Source organism: Triturus cristatus, chromosome 7 (genome assembly GCF_964204655.1).
Source record: "Triturus cristatus chromosome 7, aTriCri1.1, whole genome shotgun sequence".
In the NCBI taxonomy this organism is placed as follows: domain Eukaryota; kingdom Metazoa; phylum Chordata; class Amphibia; order Caudata; family Salamandridae; genus Triturus; species Triturus cristatus.
This window is the reverse complement of record NC_140590.1, coordinates 1,292,231,803-1,292,248,807: the sequence shown is the minus strand read 5'-3', so window position 1 is coordinate 1,292,248,807 and position 17,005 is coordinate 1,292,231,803. Positions and strand designations below refer to the sequence as shown.

General features: G+C 49.1%; 1 pseudogene; it reads left to right on the top strand.

The window, feature by feature from the left end:
• LOC146811920 (kinesin-like protein KIF22) overlaps positions 1-16,700 on the top strand; it is a 91,815-nt pseudogene extending 75,115 nt beyond the window's left edge.
• The last annotated feature ends 305 nt before the right edge of the window (positions 16,701-17,005 follow it).

Here is a 17,005-nt window from a genome sequence, read left to right as displayed (position 1 = left end):
GTCGACCGCCTTCAGTACCGCACTACGAGTCGCAGGGTCCCTGAAATACCACGGGTTAATTGGGGCCACCCTACCACCCACTCCTCTGCCAACATCCATACAGATCCACACCGGAGAATGGTCGGAAATACCTCGTGCCATGTGCCTGGCCTCAGAGACAAAGGAGGCGTGCGCAGCTAGGGTAAGGACATAATCAATTCTGGAGAGACTGCCATGCGCCCCTGAGTGGAAAGTATATTGTCGTTGTGTGGGATGCAACAGTCTCCAACAATCAACCAGCCCGAGGGTATCTATAAAATCAGGAAGCCACTTCTGAGCCCCCCCTGAACTCCTCTGCGGGTGTCTGTCGAGCAGGCCAGAGCCAACCGCATTGAAGTCGCCACCCACCACCAACATTCCCTCTGGGAGATCCAACAATGTCCTCTCTAAGTCCGCTAGTGTAGAGGGCTGCAGCGCAGGGGGGACATAAACCGACACCAGGACCAGCGTCCTGCCCTCCCACCACCCCGCCACTGCCGCAAAGCGTCCCCTATCGTCAACAGTAGTGGAGTCAACCTCGAATGGCAGAGAGGACCTGACTAGTATTCCCGCCCCTCTTGAACCCGAGGAAAACCCGGAGTGTGCAACAAATTTATAGCCTTTACGATTGAGTGCATAGCACATGTTACCAATCAAGTGCGTCTCTTGCAATAGGACAATATCAGGGGTACATCGCTTCAGAAATTGCAGGACAATCCCACGCTTAATACGATCCCCCAAGCCATTTACATTCCAACTGAGTATTTTTAGGCCCCTACCCCCCATCCCAACATGTAAGGAGACCACCACCCCCCGCGTGGAACCAGACCCGAGTCACAAAAGCTTGCATCTTTACGCCTTGCATAACCAAAAACAACAACAACCCCAACAACAACCCCCGTCCTCCCCCCACCCTGCACCCCTGCGTAAGCTCCAAAGTGCCCCCCAACTTGCAGTGTGCCTGTCGCCCCTTATAACGACTAATCTACAAAAAGAACCCCAGAGGAGGAAAAGGCTCCCATACTGCCCTCGCTACCCCCCGGATTATCAACCTCCCGGAGGAACCGGAGTCCAAGTACTTAAGTCCCGGCTCAATGTTCATCCCCACCACCGTCTGCGCCACCGGCGCGTTCCATGCCAGTCCGTCCTTGGGGCAATGTGTCCAGCCAGTCTCCGACCATGTCAGGTGACTCAAAAAAGAAAGTCCGCTCTTCGAACACCACACGCAACCTGGCCGGGAAGAGCATGGCATATTTCAGTCCCATCTCACGTAGCCTTCTCTTGACCGCCAGGAAGCCTTGCCGTTGCTTCTGCACCATTTGGGTAAAGTCTGGATAGAAACTTACGGTAGTGTTCTGGAACGGCAGCGGGCCGGCCACCCGTGATGCTTGCAGAATGACATCTCGGTCCCTGAAGTTAAAAATCCTGGCGACAATCGGCCTCGGAGGGGCCCCCACCTTGGGCCTCCCGCCAGGGACTCTATGGGCCCGTTCGACAGTAAAGAACTTGCTGAGGCCCTTGGGCGCCAGATGGTTCACCACCAGGTCCTCCACGAACAGGTCCACCGACTGCTCCTCCGAATTTTCCGGGACCCCAATGATGCGCACGTTATTGCGCCTTGCACGGCCTTCGAACTCTTCCAGCCGTCGGGCAAAGTGGTCATTTGCCGTCCGCAGGGTACGGACTTCCTGCTGAAGGCCGGAGACGTCGCCCAGGAGGCCGGCAGTCTTGAGGTCCAAGGACTGAACCCGCTCATTAGTTTTCCCCAGGTCTGCCCGAACCAGATTGACGTCAATCGATATGGCATCCACTTTATGTGCCAGGGTCTCAAATTGTTGCCCAATCGAGGACTTCATCCCTTCGATGGCCCCCATGATATCCTGCAGGGTTAGTTCTGCGGAGGGAGGTGTCGCGTCCTTCGAGGCCTCCAGTATCGGGCCCGATCCGCCCGGAGACCCCTTCTGATGGGCATAACGGTCCATGTTGTTAGTCTGGGTGTAGCTGCCCCGCCTAGTACTCTTGGGCTTCTGTTTTTCGGCGTCCGATTTAGTCGACATCGCAATCTGCCGTGTAGACAATCTCCTTGCCCATACAGAGTAAACGGCCATGCAACCAGTGGCTGGCACTACGCACGCCCCGTCCCGGGCGCTGTGGAGACTGGAAGGCGAAAGTGAAAGTGAAAACACCTTCCCTCCGCCGACTCTTCCCCAGCCTGGCCGCTGTTGTTCAATTAGTGCACGGGCACTGTGCCAACGCAAGTCCCGGGCACCGTGCGGGGAGTAGGCCACAAACTTCCAGGCGGTACAGCTTCGGTCTCCGGTGGGCGATTTCGATCCGGACAGCGGCTCTCGCCTCAGCAACAGCTCCCCTCCAATATTCCGGGCATCAAACGCAGGATAATAGACAGGATAGCTGCCGGAGGGAGCGAGGGTCTCGGGAGCTCTAGGCTCACGCGGCCATCTTGATCACGCGCTAAGCTCCTCCCCATGGTGACATTTTTAAATACCGCTTCCGTTTGTGCCATAAAGCCCCCAGAAATTTTGCCACAGCAAACACAATGTGTGCAGCCATATCGCTTTTAAGAATTCTAAAGGCTTCGTGGCATCTGGTAAAACCCAGATTCCTGCAAACGGGAATGATCCATTTTCTGCGCGCCTCAGTATAGCCCCGGCAGAAGAATATAAGATGCAGCTCGGTTTCATCACTTGCTCTGCATGCCGGGCAAATACTGGATGTCAACGCGGACCAACGGCTAGTAAGAGCATGAATTGGCAAGGACCCGTGCCTCCATTGCAAATAAAGCTTCCTGATTATTGCAGGGTAAACATTGTCAAGGGCTAGTTCAAAACTATATGTGGTCTTCATGTGAAGGAATTGATGTGTTAACGACCCTAAAGATTTTGAAGGTCGAAGTGAAGGAGCCTTGGAATCATAGTACAGTTTGGTAAGAGCTTTTTTAGGAAACTTTGAACAGGCGTTCCAAGGATCGTTCCAAAGTGCATCTAGACCTAGGCTCACCAAACTATTCCTTACAAACTTGAGCCAGGCAATGTTCCCCGAATTTGGGAAGCCAAGAACTTCCTGTAAACCCTGTCTGTAATGAATCAGTTCAGGCACCGTCCATAATCTACACCAATAGATCACGGGACGAAGCGCCAACTCTTCCTCCAGGGGTCTAATACCTAGGTCTAGTCTCAGAGGCACTAGGGGTGTACTCGGAGGAAGAGCTGCTAAACACCTAAGGAATCTGTTCTCCTCCTTTCCCAAGCTGTCCAAGACTTTGTGACCCCATAGTTCGCTGCCGTATGTGACTGCTCCTCTGGCTTGTACCCTATAAATATGAAGGGGTGGGCCTATAGGTTTAAGGGTCGACCTATTCTTCCCTATCATCCTTAGTATTCCAATGGTGTGTTGCACTAATTTCAGCCTGGCTTTCTCCTGGTGTGGACCCCACGCCAATTCCTCATTGAGGGTAACACCAAGATATTCAAAGGTGTTTACTCGTTCAAGTGTGTTATTCCCTATACGTGGGATGCGGTGGAGCCTGGGTGGCGGATTGAAGGCCATAAATTTAGTCTTTAAAGTATTGATCTCCAATCCATGCTCCCTACAGAACTCCCCAAATCCATCCAACACACGCTGGATTCCCATCGGTGACTTGGAGAGATGGAGGGTGTCGTCCGCAAACATAATTGCCGGGACCCTCCTTCCCGCCAACTTCGGGACATCCGAATTGGGGACCCCGTTGAGGTGATCAATAACGCCGTTGACAAAGAGGCAGAACAGGGTTGGTGCGAGTACGCACCCCTGTCTTACCCCTCTGTCAACGGGAAACTTATTTGACAGTGCTCCATGTCTACCACACCTCACACGAGCATAGGTGTTTGTGTGGAGGCGGATGATCATGGTCAGGAGATCAGCTGGCACCCCCACATTCGCCAGCACTTCCCAGAGCTTACCGCGTGGAACCAGGTCAAAGGCTGCCCTTAAGTCCACAAATACAGTATAGAGACTGCCACCCTCCAACTGTATTGTTTTCCAGTGTAGAAGGGACAGCCTAAAGACCTGGTCTATGGTGGAGGTCTTCTGGCGAAACCCAGCCTGAAAGGGGCTCAGGATGTCCCTCTCTTCGATCCAGTCCAATAGTCGATCCAGTAGAAGCCTCGCGAAAAGCTTCTGTGGAACGTCTATCAGACTGATCGGTCTATAATTGGCAGGGAGCAGAGGTGAGCCCCTTTTGAAAATGGGCACAATCTCCGCCCCGAGCCAAGTTGGAGGGACCGCCATCCCATGGATGATGGCGTTAAACAATACCAAGAGGTATGGTGCCCAAATTTTTACCTCATGCTTTAAGAGGTCGCCTGGGAGCTTGTCAAGGCCTGGCGCTTTTCCTGTGGAAAGGCGGATAATTGCCATTTCCAATTCCTCCAAGTTAAAATCTTCCATCTCAGAGGAATTATCCATGATTGGGGCGGCTAGGGTCCCGGCCTGGATTACTAAAATAGCTTTCAAAAAGGTTATCTTTGACCTCATACATCATAAGGGTCGTGTGGATTGGTACAAGGGGTGATATTCTGGTAAAACAAGCTGCTTTACATTCCTTCAAGATGGTAAACACCCTTTAGTGCGCAGCTGCTAGTGGGCATACCATTACTTCGCAAGCGTTACTACGCTTGCGATGTTACAACGCGTACCATTAGTACGCAAGTTTTTACATTGCAAGCGTTGTTACAGCGCGTGCATTGTAATGGTATGCGCTATCCACATCGTTGTTTGGAAGGAGCTTCCGTTTCCAAACAATGACGTGCAGATCTGACGTCGCTGGAAGCCGGAGAAGAGAGGAACCACGGAGGAAAGAGAGGTAAGAGTAGTATTTTTGTGTCGTAGTCGTAGTGTAGGGTCGTGCTGGGGCTAGTGTTTTAGGGTTTAGGGTAGTATTGTGGTGTATGGGTAGTGTAGGGTAGTGTTTTAGGGTAGTGTCGGGGGGTCGTGCAGGGTAGTGTTTCAGTGTAGGGAACGGACTGGGGGTAGGGGCAGGGTCATGCTGGGGGTAGTGCTTTAGGGTAGTGTAGGGTAATGTATTAGGGTTTAGAGTAGTGTCGGGGTGTAGTGCGGGATAGTGTTTGGGTGTAGGTACAGGACTGGGGGTCGGGTGAGGGTTGTGCAGGGGGTAGTGTTTTAGGGTTTAGGGTAGTGTTGTGGTGTTTTAGGGTAGTGTCGTGGTGTCGTGCAGGGTAGTGTTGTAATGTAGGGAGCGGACTGAGGGAAGGGTGAGGGTCGTACAGGGAATGGTGTTTTAGTGTAGCGGTGTGGTGTTTGTGTAGTATAGGGTAGGGTTATAGGGTTTAGGGTAGTGTCGAGGGGGTGGCAAAGTGTAGTGTTAGAGTGTAGGGTCCAGGAAGGGGGAAGGTTGTGTAGGGGGTAGTGTATTAGGGTTTCGGGTAGTGTAGTGATGTTTAAGTAGTGTAAGGTATTGTAGTGTAAGCATGATTTTAGTGCAATGTTTTTAATTAGCATAAACCATAGTACATTTATAACCATTTGCGTTATAAATGCATGTGAAGTTAAAACTTGCGAAGTAATGGTTTATGCTAAGGAAAAACATGCAAAGTAATGGTTTATGCTAAGTAAAAACATTGCACTAAAATCATTCGAAGTAAAGGTATGCGAAGTATCGACATATATCCTTCAAGATTAAGCCTGAAGGCTGCTCTCCATAGCTACCACCAGGATAGCTTTCAAAAACGTTATCTTTGTCCTTATACATCATAAGGGTCGTGTGGATTGGCATAGGGTGGCCACTTTAATTAGTGGACAGCATATACCAAGCCACCTTCTCACATTGGTGTGCAGCGGTTGGGATTCAAGCTTGCTATTGTTTTACCAGATAAATCTAATTGTTTGATTAACTGAAAACCACTAAAGTATTAGGCACATATAATACTTCAAGATTTGAATAAGCAAGTTCTACTGAACTTGGAGTCGGGTAAGTCAACGGTCTAGCACACCCTTTCTCCAACTCGAGAGTTTAGTCTCCACAAGGTTAGGTAGGTGCCTACACCGCATAACACTAGTATGTCTTCTAGAGAAGCCAGTGGCTCTCTGCCAACTAGGTACAATGACGGGGGGTGTGGTCTGCCGAGCTACGAATTGGTTGCTCTGTGAGCAAGCTCCGTCAGCCAAGAACTGATCCTTCAATAAATCCGCACAAAAGGAGAGTCGTGGTCCTGCCAAAACCGACTATTCTGTAGCGGAATACCAGTGGCACTAAACGGCGCTGCATCTGCCTACCTGCCCCGTTTCATCGCTGAGCTCTGTGCCCTGAGGTGAGAGGACGGAGGGCAAGGGTGGGCACAGACATCGCGAGGTGGGAGACCTGCGCTACTTGTGACCGTGGCTTCGGATTGCACACCTCTGGCTGCCTCGGCGGATGCCCCCTGGCCTGGACGCCTGCAGCTGCAGAGCCGGACAACCTGCTGTGCCAGGCGGCCCTGCGGTGCGACTCAGCGGAACGGCGATTCATCGCACGGGTGAGCGGAGTGGAGAGCTGATCGAGAGGAGCTCCGTGACCCGTGGGCGCCATCTTGGGCCCGCACGGCCAGATCTGCGGCCACAGCTGTCCCCGGAGTGCTCAGGCTGGAGTTGACGGCTAGCTCCCCTGGCAATCTGCTTTGCCCCAAGTGCCGCTACGGACCCTGTAAATTGCGGAGCTCACACGAGGAGCAAGATACCTTGCTGGCGTACCCCTGCCTGCAAATACGGTGTGCTGGGACCAAATTGCATGGGGCTGGCGAGACGACAGGCTGGCGAAGCTGTGGTGACTGATTGGTGGGAGGCGATTGTTGAGCCATAAGTCACCCTGCGTTATTGTTGTAGTTGGACCCAAACTTGGGAGTAACATTCTGAAGCCCTGTCTACCTCCCGGTGTACTACGTTGTGGAGGCCTTGCTGACCTGGCTGCTATCATCCACCTTTATCCGGCCCTAGCACTTCGCCAGCCCCAGACAACCACACGGAGAACAAACGGTGTGTGCAGCCAACGCGACGTGTGGGATTACACTGCTGCTGTGGTGCGGATCCCCTTAGCAGCCATGGGAAAACAATACACTAAACAGCCCAAAATCAACTTCGATCAAAGGAGGACGACTTGACTTACAGAATCCGACCCAGAGACAGGTGCGGGGGGGGGGGGGGTGCCGAGAGTCATGTCATACGGGAGACCAGGGAGAAGATATTCGGACACTCATGCTTGAAATGAGGTCTAGCCTTCGTACCATTGATGCCAAATTGGATGCATTAACAACCCAAATGGAATCTGTTATGTCTCAGGTGGGGGCTCACGAGCATCGATTGGATATACTAGAAAACCAGCAAGCGGACTTCCACGAGTTCCAAGTGGAGACAAAAGAACAGCTGCTGCACATGGACAAACTCCTTGGGGTGATACGTGCCAAGAACGAAGATTTAGAGGCGAGATCCCGCCGCAATAACCTGCGCATTACTGGCATCCCGGAGACCACAGCCATCACTAAAATGGAGTCGTATGTGTCAGACCTATTACGAGAACTTTATGATGCTCATCTCTCACCGGTCTTTGCGGTAGAAAGAGCCCATCGCGCCTTAGGCCCTAAACCTCCGGTCGGGGCCACCCCCGACTAATCCTGGCGAAACTTCTCAATTACCAGGACCGAGATGTAATTTTGCAACAGGCGCGTGAAATGGGGAAAATCACGCACAAAGGAAATCAGATCTCCTGTTATCCAGATTTCACTCCAGCGGTCCAATCAGTGAGACACGAATTCCTGTCTGCAAAAAAAAATCCTTTTGCAGGCACATATCCCATATTCCCCGCCCCGTATTCCCATTGGCTTGCGTCACCGTTTATGTTAAACTATGTGCGCTGTCATTGGAAATAAGGTTTTCAGGGTGCCTCCTTTTCGCTTTTTTGGCCAGCCCACACGGACTGGCTCGCCTTCTTCCCGGCTGTTGTGAGGACTTTTCTTATCTGCTTGTATATTTAACAAGCTGATAAGAAAAGTCTTCAGGATGGCCGGGAAGCAGACGAGCACAGGCATTCCGAGGGCGCCTGTTCCCAGAGCAGCATGTGCTACAGCGGCTTTGTCTTGTCTCACTCTCTATTTGCCAAACTCCTCGGTGTCCTTTCGATTCACCCATTAGAGCCACTACACCCTTTTACAAGAAATTGGTTCGTGCAACCCCTCCCTTCTTGATGATTGCTAACCAGCCTCCTATTAACATGTCTTCTGTACCACCCCGCCCTTTTGTCATTCATACTTCTTGAAATCATTGCTGCCTGCCCGTCCCACCCCAGGAGTCACCTCAGTCGTGCCCTCCCCTTTCTGATGCACCCCCTCCCTGCCCTTTCGTTCCCTGGTGCTTGTTCTTCTCTTGACAGAACTTGTCCTCGCGCCCGAGTTCCCTCCCCATTACCTGTATCATGTTTCCTGAAAATGATGTCTGGTTCCCTGTCCAACGTTCTGAGCTTTGCTCTGCAAGTGAGCGCGGCGCACATAAACACAGCTCCCGGTGTCTGCTCTTGAAAAAAGAGACGGCTCAGGTGGCGACTGAGACATCAGAATTTACCTACAACTAGGCGCGCAATGCCAATTGGGCTCAAAGGGCTTCAGCTGCATATGCACTTGCTGAAGTTGCTGTGCCCTCATCACGGTTGGTACCTCTGGCTCCTTCCAGCTCTGTGCGTTTACTGCCGGGAAAAAGGAACGGTGCCCCCGGCCTCACTCACGAGTTTGGAGGTCTTCTCCTTCTGCCCAGCCCCCATCCACTCTCTTGTTTGCCTAGAGCGGAAGCAGCGGTCTGTGGCGCTGACTGCCCCCCGCTGGATCTTGGCTCCTCTCCCCCTCAGCAGGTCGGAGGCACCGGCAGGAGACGTGTGCTCGGGGTTCGGATGAGGTAGTCACGTTCGTCACTTGTTTACTATTTTACAGTCTGCTCAGGATTTTGTAAATTGTTTTATAGTCTGAACAACTCGTAACACAGCACGCTGACCTATTCACGGCCACCGTACTTCCTCTGCTCTTTGCTGGCCCTGCTCGCTCTCCTCCCCTTGCCTTCGCTGGCTCCCCTGGTACTGCCCCTCACTCCCTCTCCTCAGACTGCAGCTGTCTCCATCTGCTCATCGGGCACTTTTCTCCCCTGCAGCCCGCACGGCGCAGCTGATTTCCTCCCCGCGTCCCCTTGTTTTTTCTGCCTCTTCCGTCTGTGTTTTAAGGTTCCCTTACTAGCATCCTTTCTCCCAGCCCTAAAGCTCACTACCCTCCCCTTTGTTGTCCTTGGCACCTCACGGTTTAAGTTCTAGTTAATTGACTGTCACAGGAAATTTGAGTTTATATTTTTCCGGGCCTATCTTGCCTGGGGGGTGGGGAGGGGTGCTCTGTAGAACCGCATACTGTGCCGAGGAGCGTAGCGGGTGTTTGCTGAGGGCGGGGGCTGTACTGCCGCTTTAGGGCACTGAAACCAGCCCTTCCCCTTTAAGGCACAGTTTAGGGCTGCTCTTGATCAGGTTTCCTCTCCCAGAAGGGAATGTCTGAGACTTCCTCGAAGTTCGGCCCCGGCAGCGGGGTGCAGGTGGGCTGAGAGTGCGAGGAGCGCCCCCCCCGGTATTGAGGTGCAGTGAGCCGGCCAGGTAAGCACAGGTGCGCACTGGCACTCTGCCCTGCACCGCAGAGCTCTTGGGTTGCCCCATGGCCAGTGCTAGCAGCTCGCCTGGCTCAGGGGGTTTCACTGCACTCGCTGGTTACAGGCCTGGAATGAAAACTACGGGCACTTCCCAGCGTGCAGCGGCAGCCTGGTGTTTGGTGAAAACTCGGCTTAGTTTGAGTAAGTCACACGATATGGGTGCAGTGTGCTGTGCTGTAAACTACGAACAAGTTAGTGCCCCCAGCCAAGCAACCCACAGTCCCCTTTACACGATTTAGGAAAGAGGCCCATTATTCAAAAGCGCATAGAAGTCAGTTCAACTTGGAGCAGCACGCAGTACTCCTATCCGATACCTGTATCCTTAGCCTTCGGTGGAATCACGTTTGCAGGCAGTGGTTTACACTTTGATCTTCGCAGCAGGAGCATTAAACCATGCAGCTAACCTTTTTGCTCTTGTGTGGGTCTCCTGTGGCACCTCTCTCACGTGGGATGTCCAGAGGCACGTGTCCTGTTTGATACAGGAGGTGTGTCTGCTGTTTGTCTCGTGGCATGTCATTGGGGTGAGACACCCTCGGGTACGTACCCATCTGAGGTATTGCGGGGGGTTATTGGAGAAGTGCTGAGCTGCCACCTATAACACGGCTCAGTGGGTTAATCAATCAATCAATCAATATGAACTTTATTCGGATAAAAACAGCATATCCATAAAAGTGCAGTTAAATACATTATTTACAATTAAACAATAAAAGAAATTAGTCCGAATTCATAGAATTACGAAAACGTACAGCCATTTTTAAAAAAGATCCAACTCGGAAACATAATTCATCATTATCAATTGCAAGCATCAACTCATAGGCTATTTTATAGTCAGTTACGCATCGGGATTTAAAATACGGAATAAAATTTTTTTGTGAGCGGTAAATAAAAGGAACAAAAGAATGAGAAATGTAACATTGATTGTTTCAGATTGTGGGTACATGGACAGGGGGTATGATCAAGGTTCAAAGAATAACCAGTAGGAAAAGACAGTAAATATTTCATGGTGTCGGTCCTTAGCCTGAAGAATAAGCCCCGTTCCCAACAGCCAACAGGTTTTAAAAGATATTTAGGCATAGCTGTGGATACATGCTCTATTCGCATATATCTAGCAACAGAGGTTTTATTACATTCAGCTGCTAGCCTAGTTTCTTTATAGGATGCATAGAGTAGTTTTTCCACAGTTTTAATGCTTAGAGGATTGTGGGCTAAAGGGTTTATAAAAAGATGTTCCAAATTCAGGCTAATTAGGCTTTTGTGGACTCCGGCCAACCATGATATGACCAGCCCTCTGTCACATTTTAAACAATCGGAAATAATTTCCCTAGTCAGTTGTGCCGCCGGGTTTTTCCAGATCCTAAGCCAGAATGTCGGACGTGCCTTGATAAAGTCCTCTATATAAGATAAATGGAGCTCGCTATGGCAAGCATATGTAGATGAGGAAAATGGGGCACCCAATATTTTGCGACAAAACCTGTTCTCTTCTCGTTGGATAGGTAAGCTGGCAGTGTACCCCCATACCATTATTCCCGTCGATGCTAGGGACGTCCTCAGTTAGGGGCAGTAGAGATTTAGATAAGTCATTGATGTATAAGATGAATAGGAGGGGGGCCAAGACACAACCCTGTCTGACCCCCCTCCCAATTTCAATTGGCTTAGAAACCTCACCGTTCCTTCCAATGCGAACCCTGGCTTTCAGGTCTCTGTGTATATATGCTAAAAAGGAGACTAATGAGTCATCAAGGCCGAGAATTAAAAGGGTTTGCCACAGCTGGGATCTGTTAACAAAATCAAAGGCTGAGGTAAGGTCCATGAATGCCAGATACATTGGTGTTTTCTTGGCTATGGTGTATTTACTGACAATCAGATGAAGATTCAGGCATTGTTCGACAGTGCCGACCTTACTCCTAAAACCCAATTGGGACGGATGCAGGACCTTGTTATCCTCAGCCCAAGAATTAATTCTATTAAATAGCACCCGTCCCAGAATTTTTAGGGTGTTATCAATCAATGAGATTGGCCTGTAACAGCTCGGGTTGGATCGGTCTCCTTTCTTAAAAATTGGAACAATTGTACTAAGTGACCAAATGTCTGGGATAGATGAGTTGGTGAGATTGTTAAAAACATTCGTAAGAAGTGGCGCCCAAAAATCAGGTTTGCTTTTAATAAGGTAGATAGGAAGACCGTCTGGTCCGGGGGCTTTGCCCCCCAGGCTTTGAGTTATTGCTTCTTCGACCTCATATAGCTCAATCAATATCCCACCAGTGTATATATATTCTTTTTTGGGATTATTGGAAATTGGGGCAGCATAAATCTTACTAAAATGATCCTCCCAAGATTCACTCAAAATGTTGCAAGCAATTGGTGTGGGGGTATTGCCCATAGATTTCATATCCTTAACTGCCTTCCAAAAATTCTTACTGTTTTTAACATATTAGCCTCCATAAGATTTGCCCAGTGGTTACTGGTGAGCTCTTCCTTTCTGTGTTGTGTAACTTTTTTGTAGTTTGCCCTGAGTGATGATATAACGGACGCCACTCTGGGTTTGCTTACTAGGGCCTTTCTTAATGCTCTATTAGCCGCAGAACATTCCGCGTTAAACCAACTAAACTCATGATTCGGCTCCCTTATTGGTTTAGACAGTATATTTTTAATGCCAGAGCATAGCCCTGAAAAGGCGTTAACTACCTTTGTTATAGAGGCAAGGCGATAAACAAATGTCCACCAGATTTAAATGGTGTTTAATCATTTTTTCAAATAAAGTGTTAATGGGGGTTAATGCACCTGCCGCATCTATGTGTAACATGTAGACCACAGATTCGATTCGCACAAATGGAGTTCCGTAGCTGTGAACTGGTTCCATGCAATGAGTGGCTTTCTGTCACTCCTGGGTTGTAAGCAAACAGTACTTTGCAGGGTGGGACTTACAGGCCCTTTATTGCGATTTTTATATAACATGAGCATTACCTGAAGGTGGCAGAGCAGTTTACAGTAGACACGTCATCACTTAGTTGCAGCGGGTAGAAGAATGACCAAATATAGTTGCATGACCTCTTGAATTACAAAATGGTACCTTGTTATAGAAAGAGGAAACCTGTTACACCGTATGTATATACACCAGTGAAACATTTGTAAGCACCTGATGAAGTGAGGGTAGTGTAGTTCTGTGTGAAGAGGTGGGTGAACATGTTCTCAATGGAAGGGTATTGGCTGCCCTGTCTTCGCTTACATATCGCTTTCAGTTCTGTTTTGAAGGTCTCCTGCGAGGTGGCAGTGGAAGGTTTGGAGGTAGTGAGTTCCAAATTCTGGTTGCACTACAGAGATGTATTGTGCCAGGAGTCGTTCCTTTCTAAGGGTCAGGGGATCTAGCAGTAATACTTTGGCGTCTTGCTAAGGTCTAGAACCTCCTGAAAGATTGAGTTTGTCAGCTGGGTAACTGGGAGTGGATATGTGTAAAGCCTTGTGGGTGATGCCAGTGCTTAATTTGAGCCTGTGGTTTCCAGTTCTCAAAGGCACTTAACTGTCAACACCTGCACTTATGACAGTCTGCTGCATGGTGGTGCTCTTTATCTAATTTAGAGACAAGCATAACAGTTGTTTATTAATTCAATGCACTCTAAAAATGACTAATACCTGCCGCCAAAGCCATTTTTATAGCTTAGGGGGTCTGGAATTCTCAGAATTGTCGCACTAGTAGGTGTATGATGGTTAGTAGTTGTGGTGTTCCTTTTGGTAGCGCTGTCAGCTGCAATGGGCGGTGCAAGTTGCAGTGACCTCCTGAGGAGGGCCCATGCACTTAAATTTTTACAAATTAAGCACTGGGTGATGTGACCAGTCTTGTATACACCCCTGGGTTCAAAAGGCAACCAGCAGAGAGAGACCAGCATAGATGTGATTAGCTCATTCTTTTTGGCCCTGCGCTGTTGAGTGAAGGATCGATTTCAGAGGGGTGAGGTGGGTTTTGTGGCGACTAGTGAAGAGAGAGTTACAGTAGTCCAGTTTAGAAAGCCCCATTGTATGTGCAAAAGATTTCAGATTTTGCTCTGGAATGTAGTGGCCTTATTTATAAAGCTACCAGTCTTATTTATGTTGGGCCCGCTAACCGAGAAACAGGTGTGACTCAGTCACCCTCCTGACAGGGGGCCAGCCAAGGAATATACCCCCTTCCTCCTCCGTGGTCTATTATTGGGTGTTATTGTCTCACTCTTTGGCCCTCCGGGCTGTTCCAGCCACAATGTGAACATGTGCAAAAAGAACTATTGATGGATGGGATGCTGAACAATGTTAAACATTCACCCCAGTACATAGATGTCGGCCTAAATCTGTCTTTTTTTTTTTTTGTTGCTCTCCATTCCATTCCAGTTCTGACCCAGCCATGATGTGAACATATGACATGGTAGTGGCACCCAGTTCTCTGCAGCAGGTGCATGAGCACAGCTCCTAACCTGTCAGCCATCACGTGGGTACCTGAGTTGGATGTATGGGATTCTGCTTGCCTATTCCATCAACGTATATTGGAGTGGACAGATGATTTGGAAGAGTCTTCAAGAAACTAGGCATGTTTTGTCTGAAACCTACAAATTAGGGGGTGTCGAAAGCTGCATTGAGGATCACTTTAGAACTATGCTTTGAAGTCAGTGAGTACATAGAACGAATCTGGTGACCTATCCAGATGTAACTGTGCACTGTTGTGCACACTTCATCATATGGTGTACTAATTGCATTTGTGTTTCAGTATTAAAGAGTGATCATTAATAATTTAGGGATATTTTAGTCTTCATAAAATATTTTTATTTGGGTCGCTAATTCATGCATCCTTTAAATAAGCACACTCTGTACATTTCATTCCATACTAGGCGCTACATCGGGAGTGGGCGTACTGCGAGGGGGAGATGAGTGCTATTTGTGTTATTGACAAAGGCAGTGCCAGATACCAGCGTGTGCACGTTTAACTCTGGGTAGCTCACCCGAGTCTTACTACATATAGGCCTTTGAGTGTATGCCACAGGGCACTTTACTGATGCTTCCATAATATTACAAAAGAACGGAAAGAAAATAACAGGCATTAAACATGCAATAGGTCTCGCCTTTCATTAAGTTAAAGCCATTTGCTTTGCTATACAATACCATTAGCAAAGCAAATGGCTTTAACTTAATCAAAGGTGAGATATTGCATTTTCAATGCTTGTTCTCTCTTGGGGATGACTCTATATGTAATTGATAGGGGGCCTCGCTGGATGTGGAGGAATGTTGCTTTATCTGTTCTTAACCTGAGGACTGTTCCCCTATCGTTGCCGCCAAGCGGTCGTGATGGGATAGGTGAGGTTGGAGTGCCGTCCAAGTGACTCATGGGTTTTAACCGATGTTTTATCATCTAGCTCTGCTGCAGGCCTAACTCTCTGCAGTTTCTTGGCCACCCTGCCTAAGTAGGGAGAGTATGCCAGCACTACCACATCCCTATGGGAAGTTTCCTGTATCTCAGCTGTCTTTTCTTTCGTTATCGGGTGGGTTTTCTTCAACCTAGTTGGGGGGTTGGAGTGGGTGGGGAGTGGAGGGTTGGAATTGTTAATGTATATGTTACCATATACCAGACTGCAATTGGTTTAACTGCACAAACAGCTTGGAGATAATGAAGTGTAGCCCCGGACACTGGGATTTTATGCATATTGTACTATTGCCTGCCACATTAATAGCCTAAACTTCCTTACATGGAATATTAGAGGTTTAAATGGTGGGAGAAAATCTAGACTTGTACACGCCTACCTAACTAGACGTAATATAGATGTATGCCTGCTGCAGGAGACCCACCTCAATGTCAGACCCTCCCAAAAGCTCAAACATAATAGATGGGGACACTTTACTCCTCGATATACTCTAATTATACCCGTGGGGTGGCAGTACTGGGTAAGCGAGGGCTAGCCTGGAGAGAACGAGAGGCACACACAGATACAGAGGGCAGGTCAACTATACTGTTGGGGTCGCTAGTTGGTGTTCCCATTGTGATAGTAGCAATATACGGCCCAATGTAGACTTCCCTGCATTCTTTCACGATATCTGGGCTAAGATTAGAGCGACCGGGTGCAGCACAGTTCTATGGGGAGGGGACTTTAATGCTGTGTTGGATGACAATATGGACTGACAGGGGACAGCACGGACTCCATCCCACAGCCAGCAATGCTCTGCATGCCATACTAGCGGATGATCTCGTTGACATCTGGCGATTGAGAAACCCACTGACAAGGGAAGGTACTTGCTTCTCTGAACACCACAGGGCCTGGTCTTGATTGGATTATTGGCTGAACTCCAGGGACGTAGCCAGCTGGGAGGTAAATGGCTTGACGAGCGATACGGGGTGCTGAGGGCCATCAGGGGTACTCTTTCATCATTAGAATCCACAATTAAAGACCTTGAAACACAATTCTACATTGATGAGAACTCAAACTCTAGCTCTCCTGAAAACCAAATTACTAGACTATGCTGACTAAGCACAACGTGAGTTGAAATTTCTTGGGAAATATGCTGCAGCGTGTAGATATGCAGAGGGCGATAGGCCGGGGCAGACACTTGCTGTCATGATTCGCACTCCACGATCCACCACCTACGTTCCCGAATTGATAACACAAGCATGTGAAACAGTTAGGGCCCTAATGGATATCCTCAATGAGTTCTCCACATTCTATTCTAGGTTATATACGGCCACTCAAGATAGCTGTCCGGAGGGCCTACATGCATTCCTCGACTCCTTGGAACTCATTTGGTTTAATAACCGGCATTGGGAATATATGAACATTCCGTTTACAACTGAAGACGTCACTCAGGTGATAAAGGGTTTGCCCCTGGACAAAGCTCCTGGGTCTGATGGATTGACAACCGCATTTTATAAAACGTATGTTGAGGAGCTTGCACCCCGCCTGCTGGCGGTATATGAGGAGGCCCAGGAGACTGGTATACTGCCCCAAACGATGTGAGAAGCGATCATTATCACTTTGTTAAAAGCCGAGAAACCTGACTCCGAGCTGGATTCATATCGACCCTTGTCCTTGATTAACGTTGATGTTAACATACTAGCTAAGCTGATAGCTAATAGATTGCACCCTATGCTTCCCCTTATTGCCCACCCCGACCAGTCAGGGTTCATTCCTGGCAGATCTACCTCCCATAACCTTTGGTGCTTGATTACCTACACCCGGAGGTGCAGGCTGCGGCAGTCTTCCTCGATGCTACTAAAGCATTCGACACACTGGAATGGCCCTACCTTTTTGCGATACTAGCC